Source organism: Hemiscyllium ocellatum, unplaced genomic scaffold (genome assembly GCF_020745735.1).
Source record: "Hemiscyllium ocellatum isolate sHemOce1 unplaced genomic scaffold, sHemOce1.pat.X.cur. scaffold_251_pat_ctg1, whole genome shotgun sequence".
NCBI classification, from domain to species: Eukaryota; Metazoa; Chordata; class Chondrichthyes; order Orectolobiformes; family Hemiscylliidae; genus Hemiscyllium; species Hemiscyllium ocellatum.
In genome coordinates, this window is record NW_026868120.1 from 320794 (window position 1) to 335669 (window position 14876).

The following is a 14876-nucleotide window of genomic DNA, read 5'->3' on the forward strand; positions in this document are numbered from 1 at the left end:
CACTCAGCAACAAGAGGCGTGAAGGTGACTCAGGCGTGAGAGCTCTTCACATCGAGAACAAAAAGCAATCAAGTGCAGTTAGCACCACTCCCGGAGTGGGGGTGGGGTGAGATAATTAGCTTTTGATTTCAGTTCCTCTGTTCAGAAACTGCCTTTTAAATTGAGGTGAACAGAAACTGCATTTCTAATAAGCACCATGGAATTTAGCAAGATTTTTTGAGTCGCTTCTCGTCGATTCCCACGCAGGTTTCCAACTCAGTTGATGTCGATGTGGCTCATGTCCAGGTGTGAACATCCCTGCAGCCAATTGCATAAAAGGCAAGGAAAGTGGCATCTCGAACTGGCCCCGAGGTCAGAGCATCCTCACAATGTGATCGGTCGTTCTCGGATTGTAATGCTACCTCCGGTGTTAGTGTGGAGAACATTCTTTGGGACTATTATTCTACAAAACAGACACAGTGACTGAAACTATGCTGCACGGTATGATGTGGAACACGGCCTGCTCAGCTTTGTTTATTTTCCCTGTAGTCCGGTGTGTTTCATGTTCCGTGTAAACGTGAAAGTTGTCCTATTTCGAGCAATGGGTGAAATCATTTAGCAAAGTAAGAATCGAAATTGCAGTAATGTCAAGCAGTTCATGGTTATTTGACCAAATCATAAGCGAACATGTATGCTCACGCACTCACAGATACATTTGTAGTTGAAAAGAGTCTGAGAAGATAGCCTCAGCTTACCATTGATTTTTATCCGGATTGATGGGCTATCATTATCTGCTGCGAAATTGATATTGTAGCCGGGCACATCCACGCAGCCGTGCGAGTCCGAGAGGGATCATGGAACCCTTTTCACTTGACTTTCCATCTGTTGTTATGCAGGAGCTCAATTGGAAGTGAAAGAAAATGGGGAACTGGCGCAGTTGGTAGTGTGGCCGAGCGGTCTAAGGCGCTGGATTTAGGTTCCAGTCTCGACAGGGGCGTGGGTTCGAATCCCACCACTGCCATTGCTGCTGATCGACTGCAACGGTGCAGCTTGTTGAAATGCCGTTGCCACCACTGATGTTGTTTCGTTCAGAACAAAATTCGATTTGTTTCCCTGGGAATCAACTGTCGAGTGGGAAAGTGCCAAATTTCCTCTGCTGTCATGATCGTGTTCGTCTCCCGCGTGGAAAATTGCAAACATCTCTACTGTTGCTTTACGTTCCAAGCATGTTGAGATTTTACTGGAACCGAATGGTGACTGCTATTTCATCGCTGTTGTGAAACAAAGTCCTGCGGTGAGTCGATTCATCGTTATTTGGCTTTCTGGCGAGTGGGAAAATCGTTCCGATGAATTTTGATGTCATATGCTATTGAATTTCTCCAATTTCCTTCGTTTCTGTCCCGGAGACCCCTGAAGGGAAAGGTAATCTAATCGAGACTGTGATTGGTGAAATTCACTTTTTGTGGCCCATTCTTATTATGTTCTTTCTTTCTCTCTTTTCAGCATTGTCTGTGATATGGTGGTGCACTGAGGCTCAAGTATCATTGAAAAGTAATTTGGAATTGCCCTGTTGTTAGTTGTGAGATTACTTTACGGCTCATGCCCTCGGAGTGTCTCACATTTAGCATTCATGCTCACTGTATCTGAAAATGCATTTGGTTTGCCAGTTTTGTTTGTGTTGCGTGCCAAATGTTTTCTGTTTTGCGATTCGTTCAATACATTACGAATTAACAGGCTTTCTGAGGTAATTTCCAGCTGCAAAAACTCCTCAACTGAGAATCTGGGAAAATTTCACAGAGTATGGTCAGTCGCAGCAAAAGTAAGGAAGTCCTTCGTTTCTGCAGTGTTTCACAATACTACCTTTCCAGTGAGCAGTCGAACAGACTAAATGATTGTGCCACAGACTGCGACGGCCAGCTCGGCTAAAAAGTTATCCTTTTAAAGCCGGTGTAAGCAACACAACGTTATTGGGCTACACCGCGTGAAAACAGATACTTCGGTGTATCTCGTCCATGCATACCACACAGCCAAAATTAAACAACTCCCCTGAAACAACGAGCATTTGGAAACAGAAAGGTGAAAGGTAGAACGTCTTCAACTTTCAGTGTCGGATACCACTGAGCTGCAGCAGGGGCGGCTGTGGGCTTGTTTCTGTAGCATAGTGATCAGCACGTTCACCCTCCGCAAGATAGGTTCCCGCGGTCGAAACTGTTTTGTTCTTCATCTGCAGCCTTTTACATGGACAAGAACGGAGCTTTCCTGCTTGCTTTCCCATCTGCAAACCTGCCTTCGAATTTGCTTGAACAAATCTGCTCTCGTAGTGAAATGCAATGCATTTCCATTTGATTACTGTGCAGAGCATTGTAAAGATATTCTACAAACTGCTTCTGATCATGTGCCATTCAGTTTGAGAGTGTAGTTACCGATCCTTCCACGAAGAGCAATACTGCATTTGCATTCCTTGCTGAGGCGGCCCGGTTCAAAGACAGGGAAGAAGGTGATGCGCTGGTGTCACAGTGCACCACGGATTCCTGAACTATTCTGTCTGCCAAATGTACCCCAAAGTCGTATCTGAAAGGCCTCATTTGGAAGCTGTCTGTCGTTATTCAAAGTGCGAGAATTGGCACCAGAGGTCCTGCATCATGTTTTGGAGCAGTTCGCACGTTAGTGGCTCATTCAATCAGCAACAGCAATGAAAGAAATTGCACTCTCAGAGGAAGCTCTGGACCTGTGCTTTCAAAGCTAGCATTAAGGTGCGCCCCGAGATCTAAGCCATGTTGGAATTTAAACGGAGGAATCGACAAAGAGGCTGCAGAATAACATCGCATCCTTTTGGTTTTCATTAAATCACTGATGAGCAGGAAAATGTAAACGGGGAGAGCGACTGGGAAAGTGAGGCAGTTGCAGCTCTGTTGAAACTCCTTCTTTTTGAGTCACTCAGCAACAAGAGGCGTGAAGGTGACTCAGGCGTGAGAGCTCTTCACATCGAGAACAAAAAGCAATCAAGTGCAGTTAGCACCACTCCCGGAGTGGGGGTGGGGTGAGATAATTAGCTTTTGATTTCAGTTCCTCTGTTCAGAAACTGCCTTTTAAATTGAGGTGAACAGAAACTGCATTTCTAATAAGCACCATGGAATTTAGCAAGATTTTTTGAGTCGCTTCTCGTCGATTCCCACGCAGGTTTCCAACTCAGTTGATGTCGATGTGGCTCATGTCCAGGTGTGAACATCCCTGCAGCCAATTGCATAAAAGGCAAGGAAAGTGGCATCTCGAACTGGCCCCGAGGTCAGAGCATCCTCACAATGTGATCGGTCGTTCTCGGATTGTAATGCTACCTCCGGTGTTAGTGTGGAGAACATTCTTTGGGACTATTATTCTACAAAACAGACACAGTGACTGAAACTATGCTGCACGGTATGATGTGGAACACGGCCTGCTCAGCTTTGTTTATTTTCCCTGTAGTCCGGTGTGTTTCATGTTCCGTGTAAACGTGAAAGTTGTCCTATTTCGAGCAATGGGTGAAATCATTTAGCAAAGTAAGAATCGAAATTGCAGTAATGTCAAGCAGTTCATGGTTATTTGACCAAATCATAAGCGAACATGTATGCTCACGCACTCACAGATACATTTGTAGTTGAAAAGAGTCTGAGAAGATAGCCTCAGCTTACCATTGATTTTTATCCGGATTGATGGGCTATCATTATCTGCTGCGAAATTGATATTGTAGCCGGGCACATCCACGCAGCCGTGCGAGTCCGAGAGGGATCATGGAACCCTTTTCACTTGACTTTCCATCTGTTGTTATGCAGGAGCTCAATTGGAAGTGAAAGAAAATGGGGAACTGGCGCAGTTGGTAGTGTGGCCGAGCGGTCTAAGGCGCTGGATTTAGGTTCCAGTCTCGACAGGGGCGTGGGTTCGAATCCCACCACTGCCATTGCTGCTGATCGACTGCAACGGTGCAGCTTGTTGAAATGCTGTTGCCACCACTGATGTTGTTTCGTTCAGAACAAAATTCGATTTGTTTCCCTGGGAATCAACTGTCGAGTGGGAAAGTGCCAAATTTCCTCTGCTGTCATGATCGTGTTCGTCTCCCGCGTGGAAAATTGCAAACATCTCTACTGTTGCTTTACGTTCCAAGCATGTTGAGATTTTACTGGAACCGAATGGTGACTGCTATTTCATCGCTGTTGTGAAACAAAGTCCTGCGGTGAGTCGATTCATCGTTATTTGGCTTTCTGGCGAGTGGGAAAATCGTTCCGATGAATTTTGATGTCATATGCTATTGAATTTCTCCAATTTCCTTCGTTTCTGTCCCGGAGACCCCTGAAGGGAAAGGTAATCTAATCGAGACTGTGATTGGTGAAATTCACTTTTTGTGGCCCATTCTTATTATGTTCTTTCTTTCTCTCTTTTCAGCATTGTCTGTGATATGGTGGTGCACTGAGGCTCAAGTATCATTGAAAAGTAATTTGGAATTGCCCTGTTGTTAGTTGTGAGATTACTTTACGGCTCATGCCCTCGGAGTGTCTCACATTTAGCATTCATGCTCACTGTATCTGAAAATGCATTTGGTTTGCCAGTTTTGTTTGTGTTGCGTGCCAAATGTTTTCTGTTTTGCGATTCGTTCAATACATTACGAATTAACAGGCTTTCTGAGGTAATTTCCAGCTGCAAAAACTCCTCAACTGAGAATCTGGGAAAATTTCACAGAGTATGGTCAGTCGCAGCAAAAGTAAGGAAGTCCTTCGTTTCTGCAGTGTTTCACAATACTACCTTTCCAGTGAGCAGTCGAACAGACTAAATGATTGTGCCACAGACTGCGACGGCCAGCTCGGCTAAAAAGTTATCCTTTTAAAGCCGGTGTAAGCAACACAACGTTATTGGGCTACACCGCGTGAAAACAGATACTTCGGTGTATCTCGTCCATGCATACCACACAGCCAAAATTAAACAACTCCCATGAAACAACGAGCATTTGGAAACAGAAAGGTGAAAGGTAGAACGTCTTCAACTTTCAGTGTCGGATACCACTGAGCTGCAGCAGGGGCGGCTGTGGGCTTGTTTCTGTAGCATAGTGATCAGCACGTTCACCCTCCGCAAGATAGGTTCCCGCGGTCGAAACTGTTTTGTTCTTCATCTGCAGCCTTTTACATGGACAAGAACGGAGCTTTCCTGCTTGCTTTCCCATCTGCAAACCTGCCTTCGAATTTGCTTGAACAAATCTGCTCTCGTAGTGAAATGCAATGCATTTCCATTTGATTACTGTGCAGAGCATTGTAAAGATATTCTACAAACTGCTTCTGATCATGTGCCATTCAGTTTGAGAGTGTAGTTACCGATCCTTCCACGAAGAGCAATACTGCATTTGCATTCCTTGCTGAGGCGGCCCGGTTCAAAGACAGGGAAGAAGGTGATGCGCTGGTGTCACAGTGCACCACGGATTCCTGAACTATTCTGTCTGCCAAATGTACCCCAAAGTCGTATCTGAAAGGCCTCATTTGGAAGCTGTCTGTCGTTATTCAAAGTGCGAGAATTGGCACCAGAGGTCCTGCATCATGTTTTGGAGCAGTTCGCACGTTAGTGGCTCATTCAATCAGCAACAGCAATGAAAGAAATTGCACTCTCAGAGGAAGCTCTGGACCTGTGCTTTCAAAGCTAGCATTAAGGTGCGCCCCGAGATCTAAGCCATGTTGGAATTTAAACGGAGGAATCGACAAAGAGGCTGCAGAATAACATCGCATCCTTTTGGTTTTCATTAAATCACTGATGAGCAGGAAAATGTAAACGGGGAGAGCGACTGGGAAAGTGAGGCAGTTGCAGCTCTGTTGAAACTCCTTCTTTTTGAGTCACTCAGCAACAAGAGGCGTGAAGGTGACTCAGGCGTGAGAGCTCTTCACATCGAGAACAAAAAGCAATCAAGTGCAGTTAGCACCACTCCCGGAGGGGGGGTGGGGTGAGATAATTAGCTTTTGATTTCAGTTCCTCTGTTCAGAAACTGCCTTTTAAATTGAGGTGAACAGAAACTGCATTTCTAATAAGCACCATGGAATTTAGCAAGATTTTTTGAGTCGCTTCTCGTCGATTCCCACGCAGGTTTCCAACTCAGTTGATGTCGATGTGGCTCATGTCCAGGTGTGAACATCCCTGCAGCCAATTGCATAAAAGGCAAGGAAAGTGGCATCTCGAACTGGCCCCGAGGTCAGAGCATCCTCACAATGTGATCGGTCGTTCTCGGATTGTAATGCTACCTCCGGTGTTAGTGTGGAGAACATTCTTTGGGACTATTATTCTACAAAACAGACACAGTGACTGAAACTATGCTGCACGGTATGATGTGGAACACGGCCTGCTCAGCTTTGTTTATTTTCCTGTAGTCCGGTGTGTTTCATGTTCCGTGTAAACGTGAAAGTTGTCCTATTTCGAGCAATGGGTGAAATCATTTAGCAAAGTAAGAATCGAAATTGCAGTAATGTCAAGCAGTTCATGGTTATTTGACCAAATCATAAGCGAACATGTATGCTCACGCACTCACAGATACATTTGTAGTTGAAAAGAGTCTGAGAAGATAGCCTCAGCTTACCATTGATTTTTATCCGGATTGATGGGCTATCATTATCTGCTGCGAAATTGATATTGTAGCCGGGCACATCCACGCAGCCGTGCGAGTCCGAGAGGGATCATGGAACCCTTTTCACTTGACTTTCCATCTGTTGTTATGCAGGAGCTCAATTGGAAGTGAAAGAAAATGGGGAACTGGCGCAGTTGGTAGTGTGGCCGAGCGGTCTAAGGCGCTGGATTTAGGTTCCAGTCTCGACAGGGGCGTGGGTTCGAATCCCACCACTGCCATTGCTGCTGATCGACTGCAACGGTGCAGCTTGTTGAAATGCTGTTGCCACCACTGATGTTGTTTCGTTCAGAACAAAATTCGATTTGTTTCCCTGGGAATCAACTGTCGAGTGGGAAAGTGCCAAATTTCCTCTGCTGTCATGATCGTGTTCGTCTCCCGCGTGGAAAATTGCAAACATCTCTACTGTTGCTTTACGTTCCAAGCATGTTGAGATTTTACTGGAACCGAATGGTGACTGCTATTTCATCGCTGTTGTGAAACAAAGTCCTGCGGTGAGTCGATTCATCGTTATTTGGCTTTCTGGCGAGTGGGAAAATCGTTCCGATGAATTTTGATGTCATATGCTATTGAATTTCTCCAATTTCCTTCGTTTCTGTCCCGGAGACCCCTGAAGGGAAAGGTAATCTAATCGAGACTGTGATTGGTGAAATTCACTTTTTGTGGCCCATTCTTATTATGTTCTTTCTTTCTCTCTTTTCAGCATTGTCTGTGATATGGTGGTGCACTGAGGCTCAAGTATCATTGAAAAGTAATTTGGAATTGCCCTGTTGTTAGTTGTGAGATTACTTTACGGCTCATGCCCTCGGAGTGTCTCACATTTAGCATTCATGCTCACTGTATCTGAAAATGCATTTGGTTTGCCAGTTTTGTTTGTGTTGCGTGCCAAATGTTTTCTGTTTTGCGATTCGTTCAATACATTACGAATTAACAGGCTTTCTGAGGTAATTTCCAGCTGCAAAAACTCCTCAACTGAGAATCTGGGAAAATTTCACAGAGTATGGTCAGTCGCAGCAAAAGTAAGGAAGTCCTTCGTTTCTGCAGTGTTTCACAATACTACCTTTCCAGTGAGCAGTCGAACAGACTAAATGATTGTGCCACAGACTGCGACGGCCAGCTCGGCTAAAAAGTTATCCTTTTAAAGCCGGTGTAAGCAACACAACGTTATTGGGCTACACCGCGTGAAAACAGATACTTCGGTGTATCTCGTCCATGCATACCACACAGCCAAAATTAAACAACTCCCATGAAACAACGAGCATTTGGAAACAGAAAGGTGAAAGGTAGAACGTCTTCAACTTTCAGTGTCGGATACCACTGAGCTGCAGCAGGGGCGGCTGTGGGCTTGTTTCTGTAGCATAGTGATCAGCACGTTCACCTTCCGCAAGATAGGTTCCCGCGGTCGAAACTGTTTTGTTCTTCATCTGCAGCCTTTTACATGGACAAGAACGGAGCTTTCCTGCTTGCTTTCCCATCTGCAAACCTGCCTTCGAATTTGCTTGAACAAATCTGCTCTCGTAGTGAAATGCAATGCATTTCCATTTGATTACTGTGCAGAGCATTGTAAAGATATTCTACAAACTGCTTCTGATCATGTGCCATTCAGTTTGAGAGTGTAGTTACCGATCCTTCCACGAAGAGCAATACTGCATTTGCATTCCTTGCTGAGGCGGCCCGGTTCAAAGACAGGGAAGAAGGTGATGCGCTGGTGTCACAGTGCACCACGGATTCCTGAACTATTCTGTCTGCCAAATGTACCCCAAAGTCGTATCTGAAAGGCCTCATTTGGAAGCTGTCTGTCGTTATTCAAAGTGCGAGAATTGGCACCAGAGGTCCTGCATCATGTTTTGGAGCAGTTCGCACGTTAGTGGCTCATTCAATCAGCAACAGCAATGAAAGAAATTGCACTCTCAGAGGAAGCTCTGGACCTGTGCTTTCAAAGCTAGCATTAAGGTGCGCCCCGAGATCTAAGCCATGTTGGAATTTAAACGGAGGAATCGACAAAGAGGCTGCAGAATAACATCGCATCCTTTTGGTTTTCATTAAATCACTGATGAGCAGGAAAATGTAAACGGGGAGAGCGACTGGGAAAGTGAGGCAGTTGCAGCTCTGTTGAAACTCCTTCTTTTTGAGTCACTCAGCAACAAGAGGCGTGAAGGTGACTCAGGCGTGAGAGCTCTTCACATCGAGAACAAAAAGCAATCAAGTGCAGTTAGCACCACTCCCGGAGTGGGGGTGGGGTGAGATAATTAGCTTTTGATTTCAGTTCCTCTGTTCAGAAACTGCCTTTTAAATTGAGGTGAACAGAAACTGCATTTCTAATAAGCACCATGGAATTTAGCAAGATTTTTTGAGTCGCTTCTCGTCGATTCCACGCAGGTTTCCAACTCAGTTGATGTCGATGTGGCTCATGTCCAGGTGTGAACATCCCTGCAGCCAATTGCATAAAAGGCAAGGAAAGTGGCATCTCGAACTGGCCCGAGGTCAGAGCATCCTCACAATGTGATCGGTCGTTCTCGGATTGTAATGCTACCTCCGGTGTTAGTGTGGAGAACATTCTTTGGGACTATTATTCTACAAAACAGACACAGTGACTGAAACTATGCTGCACGGTATGATGTGGAACACGGCCTGCTCAGCTTTGTTTATTTTCCCTGTAGTCCGGTGTGTTTCATGTTCCGTGTAAACGTGAAAGTTGTCCTATTTCGAGCAATGGGTGAAATCATTTAGCAAAGTAAGAATCGAAATTGCAGTAATGTCAAGCAGTTCATGGTTATTTGACCAAATCATAAGCGAACATGTATGCTCACGCACTCACAGATACATTTGTAGTTGAAAAGAGTCTGAGAAGATAGCCTCAGCTTACCATTGATTTTTATCCGGATTGATGGGCTATCATTATCTGCTGCGAAATTGATATTGTAGCCGGGCACATCCACGCAGCCGTGCGAGTCCGAGAGGGATCATGGAACCCTTTTCACTTGACTTTCCATCTGTTGTTATGCAGGAGCTCAATTGGAAGTGAAAGAAAATGGGGAACTGGCGCAGTTGGTAGTGTGGCCGAGCGGTCTAAGGCGCTGGATTTAGGTTCCAGTCTCGACAGGGGCGTGGGTTCGAATCCCACCACTGCCATTGCTGCTGATCGACTGCAACGGTGCAGCTTGTTGAAATGCTGTTGCCACCACTGATGTTGTTTCGTTCAGAACAAAATTCGATTTGTTTCCCTGGGAATCAACTGTCGAGTGGGAAAGTGCCAAATTTCCTCTGCTGTCATGATCGTGTTCGTCTCCCGCGTGGAAAATTGCAAACATCTCTACTGTTGCTTTACGTTCCAAGCATGTTGAGATTTTACTGGAACCGAATGGTGACTGCTATTTCATCGCTGTTGTGAAACAAAGTCCTGCGGTGAGTCGATTCATCGTTATTTGGCTTTCTGGCGAGTGGGAAAATCGTTCCGATGAATTTTGATGTCATATGCTATTGAATTTCTCCAATTTCCTTCGTTTCTGTCCCGGAGACCCCTGAAGGGAAAGGTAATCTAATCGAGACTGTGATTGGTGAAATTCACTTTTTGTGGCCCATTCTTATTATGTTCTTTCTTTCTCTCTTTTCAGCATTGTCTGTGATATGGTGGTGCACTGAGGCTCAAGTATCATTGAAAAGTAATTTGGAATTGCCCTGTTGTTAGTTGTGAGATTACTTTACGGCTCATGCCCTCGGAGTGTCTCACATTTAGCATTCATGCTCACTGTATCTGAAAATGCATTTGGTTTGCCAGTTTTGTTTGTGTTGCGTGCCAAATGTTTTCTGTTTTGCGATTCGTTCAATACATTACGAATTAACAGGCTTTCTGAGGTAATTTCCAGCTGCAAAAACTCCTCAACTGAGAATCTGGGAAAATTTCACAGAGTATGGTCAGTCGCAGCAAAAGTAAGGAAGTCCTTCGTTTCTGCAGTGTTTCACAATACTACCTTTCCAGTGAGCAGTCGAACAGACTAAATGATTGTGCCACAGACTGCGACGGCCAGCTCGGCTAAAAAGTTATCCTTTTAAAGCCGGTGTAAGCAACACAACGTTATTGGGCTACACCGCGTGAAAACAGATACTTCGGTGTATCTCGTCCATGCATACCACACAGCCAAAATTAAACAACTCCCATGAAACAACGAGCATTTGGAAACAGAAAGGTGAAAGGTAGAACGTCTTCAACTTTCAGTGTCGGATACCACTGAGCTGCAGCAGGGGCGGCTGTGGGCTTGTTTCTGTAGCATAGTGATCAGCACGTTCACCTTCCGCAAGATAGGTTCCCGCGGTCGAAACTGTTTTGTTCTTCATCTGCAGCCTTTTACATGGACAAGAACGGAGCTTTCCTGCTTGCTTTCCCATCTGCAAACCTGCCTTCGAATTTGCTTGAACAAATCTGCTCTCGTAGTGAAATGCAATGCATTTCCATTTGATTACTGTGCAGAGCATTGTAAAGATATTCTACAAACTGCTTCTGATCATGTGCCATTCAGTTTGAGAGTGTAGTTACCGATCCTTCCACGAAGAGCAATACTGCATTTGCATTCCTTGCTGAGGCGGCCCGGTTCAAAGACAGGGAAGAAGGTGATGCGCTGGTGTCACAGTGCACCACGGATTCCTGAACTATTCTGTCTGCCAAATGTACCCCAAAGTCGTATCTGAAAGGCCTCATTTGGAAGCTGTCTGTCGTTATTCAAAGTGCGAGAATTGGCACCAGAGGTCCTGCATCATGTTTTGGAGCAGTTCGCACGTTAGTGGCTCATTCAATCAGCAACAGCAATGAAAGAAATTGCACTCTCAGAGGAAGCTCTGGACCTGTGCTTTCAAAGCTAGCATTAAGGTGCGCCCCGAGATCTAAGCCATGTTGGAATTTAAACGGAGGAATCGACAAAGAGGCTGCAGAATAACATCGCATCCTTTTGGTTTTCATTAAATCACTGATGAGCAGGAAAATGTAAACGGGGAGAGCGACTGGGAAAGTGAGGCAGTTGCAGCTCTGTTGAAACTCCTTCTTTTGAGTCACTCAGCAACAAGAGGCGTGAAGGTGACTCAGGCGTGAGAGCTCTTCACATCGAGAACAAAAAGCAATCAAGTGCAGTTAGCACCACTCCGGAGTGGGGGTGGGGTGAGATAATTAGCTTTTGATTTCAGTTCCTCTGTTCAGAAACTGCCTTTTAAATTGAGGTGAACAGAAACTGCATTTCTAATAAGCACCATGGAATTTAGCAAGATTTTTTGAGTCGCTTCTCGTCGATTCCCACGCAGGTTTCCAACTCAGTTGATGTCGATGTGGCTCATGTCCAGGTGTGAACATCCCTGCAGCCAATTGCATAAAAGGCAAGGAAAGTGGCATCTCGAACTGGCCCCGAGGTCAGAGCATCCTCACAATGTGATCGGTCGTTCTCGGATTGTAATGCTACCTCCGGTGTTAGTGTGGAGAACATTCTTTGGGACTATTATTCTACAAAACAGACACAGTGACTGAAACTATGCTGCACGGTATGATGTGGAACACGGCCTGCTCAGCTTTGTTTATTTTCCCTGTAGTCCGGTGTGTTTCATGTTCCGTGTAAACGTGAAAGTTGTCCTATTTCGAGCAATGGGTGAAATCATTTAGCAAAGTAAGAATCGAAATTGCAGTAATGTCAAGCAGTTCATGGTTATTTGACCAAATCATAAGCGAACATGTATGCTCACGCACTCACAGATACATTTGTAGTTGAAAAGAGTCTGAGAAGATAGCCTCAGCTTACCATTGATTTTTATCCGGATTGATGGGCTATCATTATCTGCTGCGAAATTGATATTGTAGCCGGGCACATCCACGCAGCCGTGCGAGTCCGAGAGGGATCATGGAACCCTTTTCACTTGACTTTCCATCTGTTGTTATGCAGGAGCTCAATTGGAAGTGAAAGAAAATGGGGAACTGGCGCAGTTGGTAGTGTGGCCGAGCGGTCTAAGGCGCTGGATTTAGGTTCCAGTCTCGACAGGGGCGTGGGTTCGAATCCCACCACTGCCATTGCTGCTGATCGACTGCAACGGTGCAGCTTGTTGAAATGCTGTTGCCACCACTGATGTTGTTTCGTTCAGAACAAAATTCGATTTGTTTCCCTGGGAATCAACTGTCGAGTGGGAAAGTGCCAAATTTCCTCTGCTGTCATGATCGTGTTCGTCTCCCGCGTGGAAAATTGCAAACATCTCTACTGTTGCTTTACGTTCCAAGCATGTTGAGATTTTACTGGAACCGAATGGTGACTGCTATTTCATCGCTGTTGTGAAACAAAGTCCTGCGGTGAGTCGATTCATCGTTATTTGGCTTTCTGGCGAGTGGGAAAATCGTTCCGATGAATTTTGATGTCATATGCTATTGAATTTCTCCAATTTCCTTCGTTTCTGTCCCGGAGACCCCTGAAGGGAAAGGTAATCTAATCGAGACTGTGATTGGTGAAATTCACTTTTTGTGGCCCATTCTTATTATGTTCTTTCTTTCTCTCTTTTCAGCATTGTCTGTGATATGGTGGTGCACTGAGGCTCAAGTATCATTGAAAAGTAATTTGGAATTGCCCTGTTGTTAGTTGTGAGATTACTTTACGGCTCATGCCCTCGGAGTGTCTCACATTTAGCATTCATGCTCACTGTATCTGAAAATGCATTTGGTTTGCCAGTTTTGTTTGTGTTGCGTGCCAAATGTTTTCTGTTTTGCGATTCGTTCAATACATTACGAATTAACAGGCTTTCTGAGGTAATTTCCAGCTGCAAAAACTCCTCAACTGAGAATCTGGGAAAATTTCACAGAGTATGGTCAGTCGCAGCAAAAGTAAGGAAGTCCTTCGTTTCTGCAGTGTTTCACAATACTACCTTTCCAGTGAGCAGTCGAACAGACTAAATGATTGTGCCACAGACTGCGACGGCCAGCTCGGCTAAAAAGTTATCCTTTTAAAGCCGGTGTAAGCAACACAACGTTATTGGGCTACACCGCGTGAAAACAGATACTTCGGTGTATCTCGTCCATGCATACCACACAGCCAAAATTAAACAACTCCCATGAAACAACGAGCATTTGGAAACAGAAAGGTGAAAGGTAGAACGTCTTCAACTTTCAGTGTCGGATACCACTGAGCTGCAGCAGGGGCGGCTGTGGGCTTGTTTCTGTAGCATAGTGATCAGCACGTTCACCTTCCGCAAGATAGGTTCCCGCGGTCGAAACTGTTTTGTTCTTCATCTGCAGCCTTTTACATGGACAAGAACGGAGCTTTCCTGCTTGCTTTCCCATCTGCAAACCTGCCTTCGAATTTGCTTGAACAAATCTGCTCTCGTAGTGAAATGCAATGCATTTCCATTTGATTACTGTGCAGAGCATTGTAAAGATGATATTCTACAAACTGCTTCTGATCATGTGCCATTCAGTTTGAGAGTGTAGTTACCGATCCTTCCACGAAGAGCAATACTGCATTTGCATTCCTTGCTGAGGCGGCCCGGTTCAAAGACAGGGAAGAAGGTGATGCGCTGGTGTCACAGTGCACCACGGATTCCTGAACTATTCTGTCTGCCAAATGTACCCCAAAGTCGTATCTGAAAGGCCTCATTTGGAAGCTGTCTGTCGTTATTCAAAGTGCGAGAATTGGCACCAGAGGTCCTGCATCATGTTTTGGAGCAGTTCGCACGTTAGTGGCTCATTCAATCAGCAACAGCAATGAAAGAAATTGCACTCTCAGAGGAAGCTCTGGACCTGTGCTTTCAAAGCTAGCATTAAGGTGCGCCCCGAGATCTAAGCCATGTTGGAATTTAAACGGAGGAATCGACAAAGAGGCTGCAGAATAACATCGCATCCTTTTGGTTTTCATTAAATCACTGATGAGCAGGAAAATGTAAACGGGGAGAGCGACTGGGAAAGTGAGGCAGTTGCAGCTCTGTTGAAACTCCTTCTTTTTGAGTCACTCAGCAACAAGAGGCGTGAAGGTGACTCAGGCGTGAGAGCTCTTCACATCGAGAACAAAAAGCAATCAAGTGCAGTTAGCACCACTCCGGAGTGGGGGTGGGGTGAGATAATTAGCTTTTGATTTCAGTTCCTCTGTTCAGAAACTGCCTTTTAAATTGAGGTGAACAGAAACTGCATTTCTAATAAGCACCATGGAATTTAGCAAGATTTTTTGAGTCGCTTCTCGTCGATTCCCACGCAGGTTTCCAACTCAGTTGATGTCGATGTGGCTCATGTCCAGGTGTGAACATCCCTGCAGCCAATTGCATA

At 45.1% G+C, this 14876-nt stretch overlaps 5 non-coding genes across 5 annotated transcripts; all 5 read left to right on the forward strand.

Annotated features, from left to right (window-relative positions):
* The first annotated feature begins 918 nt into the window (after positions 1-918).
* Positions 919-1000, forward strand: trnal-uag (transfer RNA leucine (anticodon UAG)). The gene has a single exon. It is a non-coding gene; the product is annotated as a tRNA-Leu (tRNA).
* Positions 1001-3831: 2831 nt separating this feature from the next.
* On the forward strand, positions 3832-3913 carry trnal-uag (transfer RNA leucine (anticodon UAG)). The gene has a single exon. It is a non-coding gene; the product is annotated as a tRNA-Leu (tRNA).
* A 2830-nt stretch (positions 3914-6743) lies between these two features.
* On the forward strand, positions 6744-6825 carry trnal-uag (transfer RNA leucine (anticodon UAG)). Its single transcript has one exon. It is a non-coding gene; the product is annotated as a tRNA-Leu (tRNA).
* A 2829-nt stretch (positions 6826-9654) lies between these two features.
* trnal-uag (transfer RNA leucine (anticodon UAG)) lies at positions 9655-9736 on the forward strand. The gene has a single exon. It is a non-coding gene; the product is annotated as a tRNA-Leu (tRNA).
* Positions 9737-12565: 2829 nt separating this feature from the next.
* Positions 12566-12647, forward strand: trnal-uag (transfer RNA leucine (anticodon UAG)). Its single transcript has one exon. It is a non-coding gene; the product is annotated as a tRNA-Leu (tRNA).
* The last annotated feature ends 2229 nt before the right edge of the window (positions 12648-14876 follow it).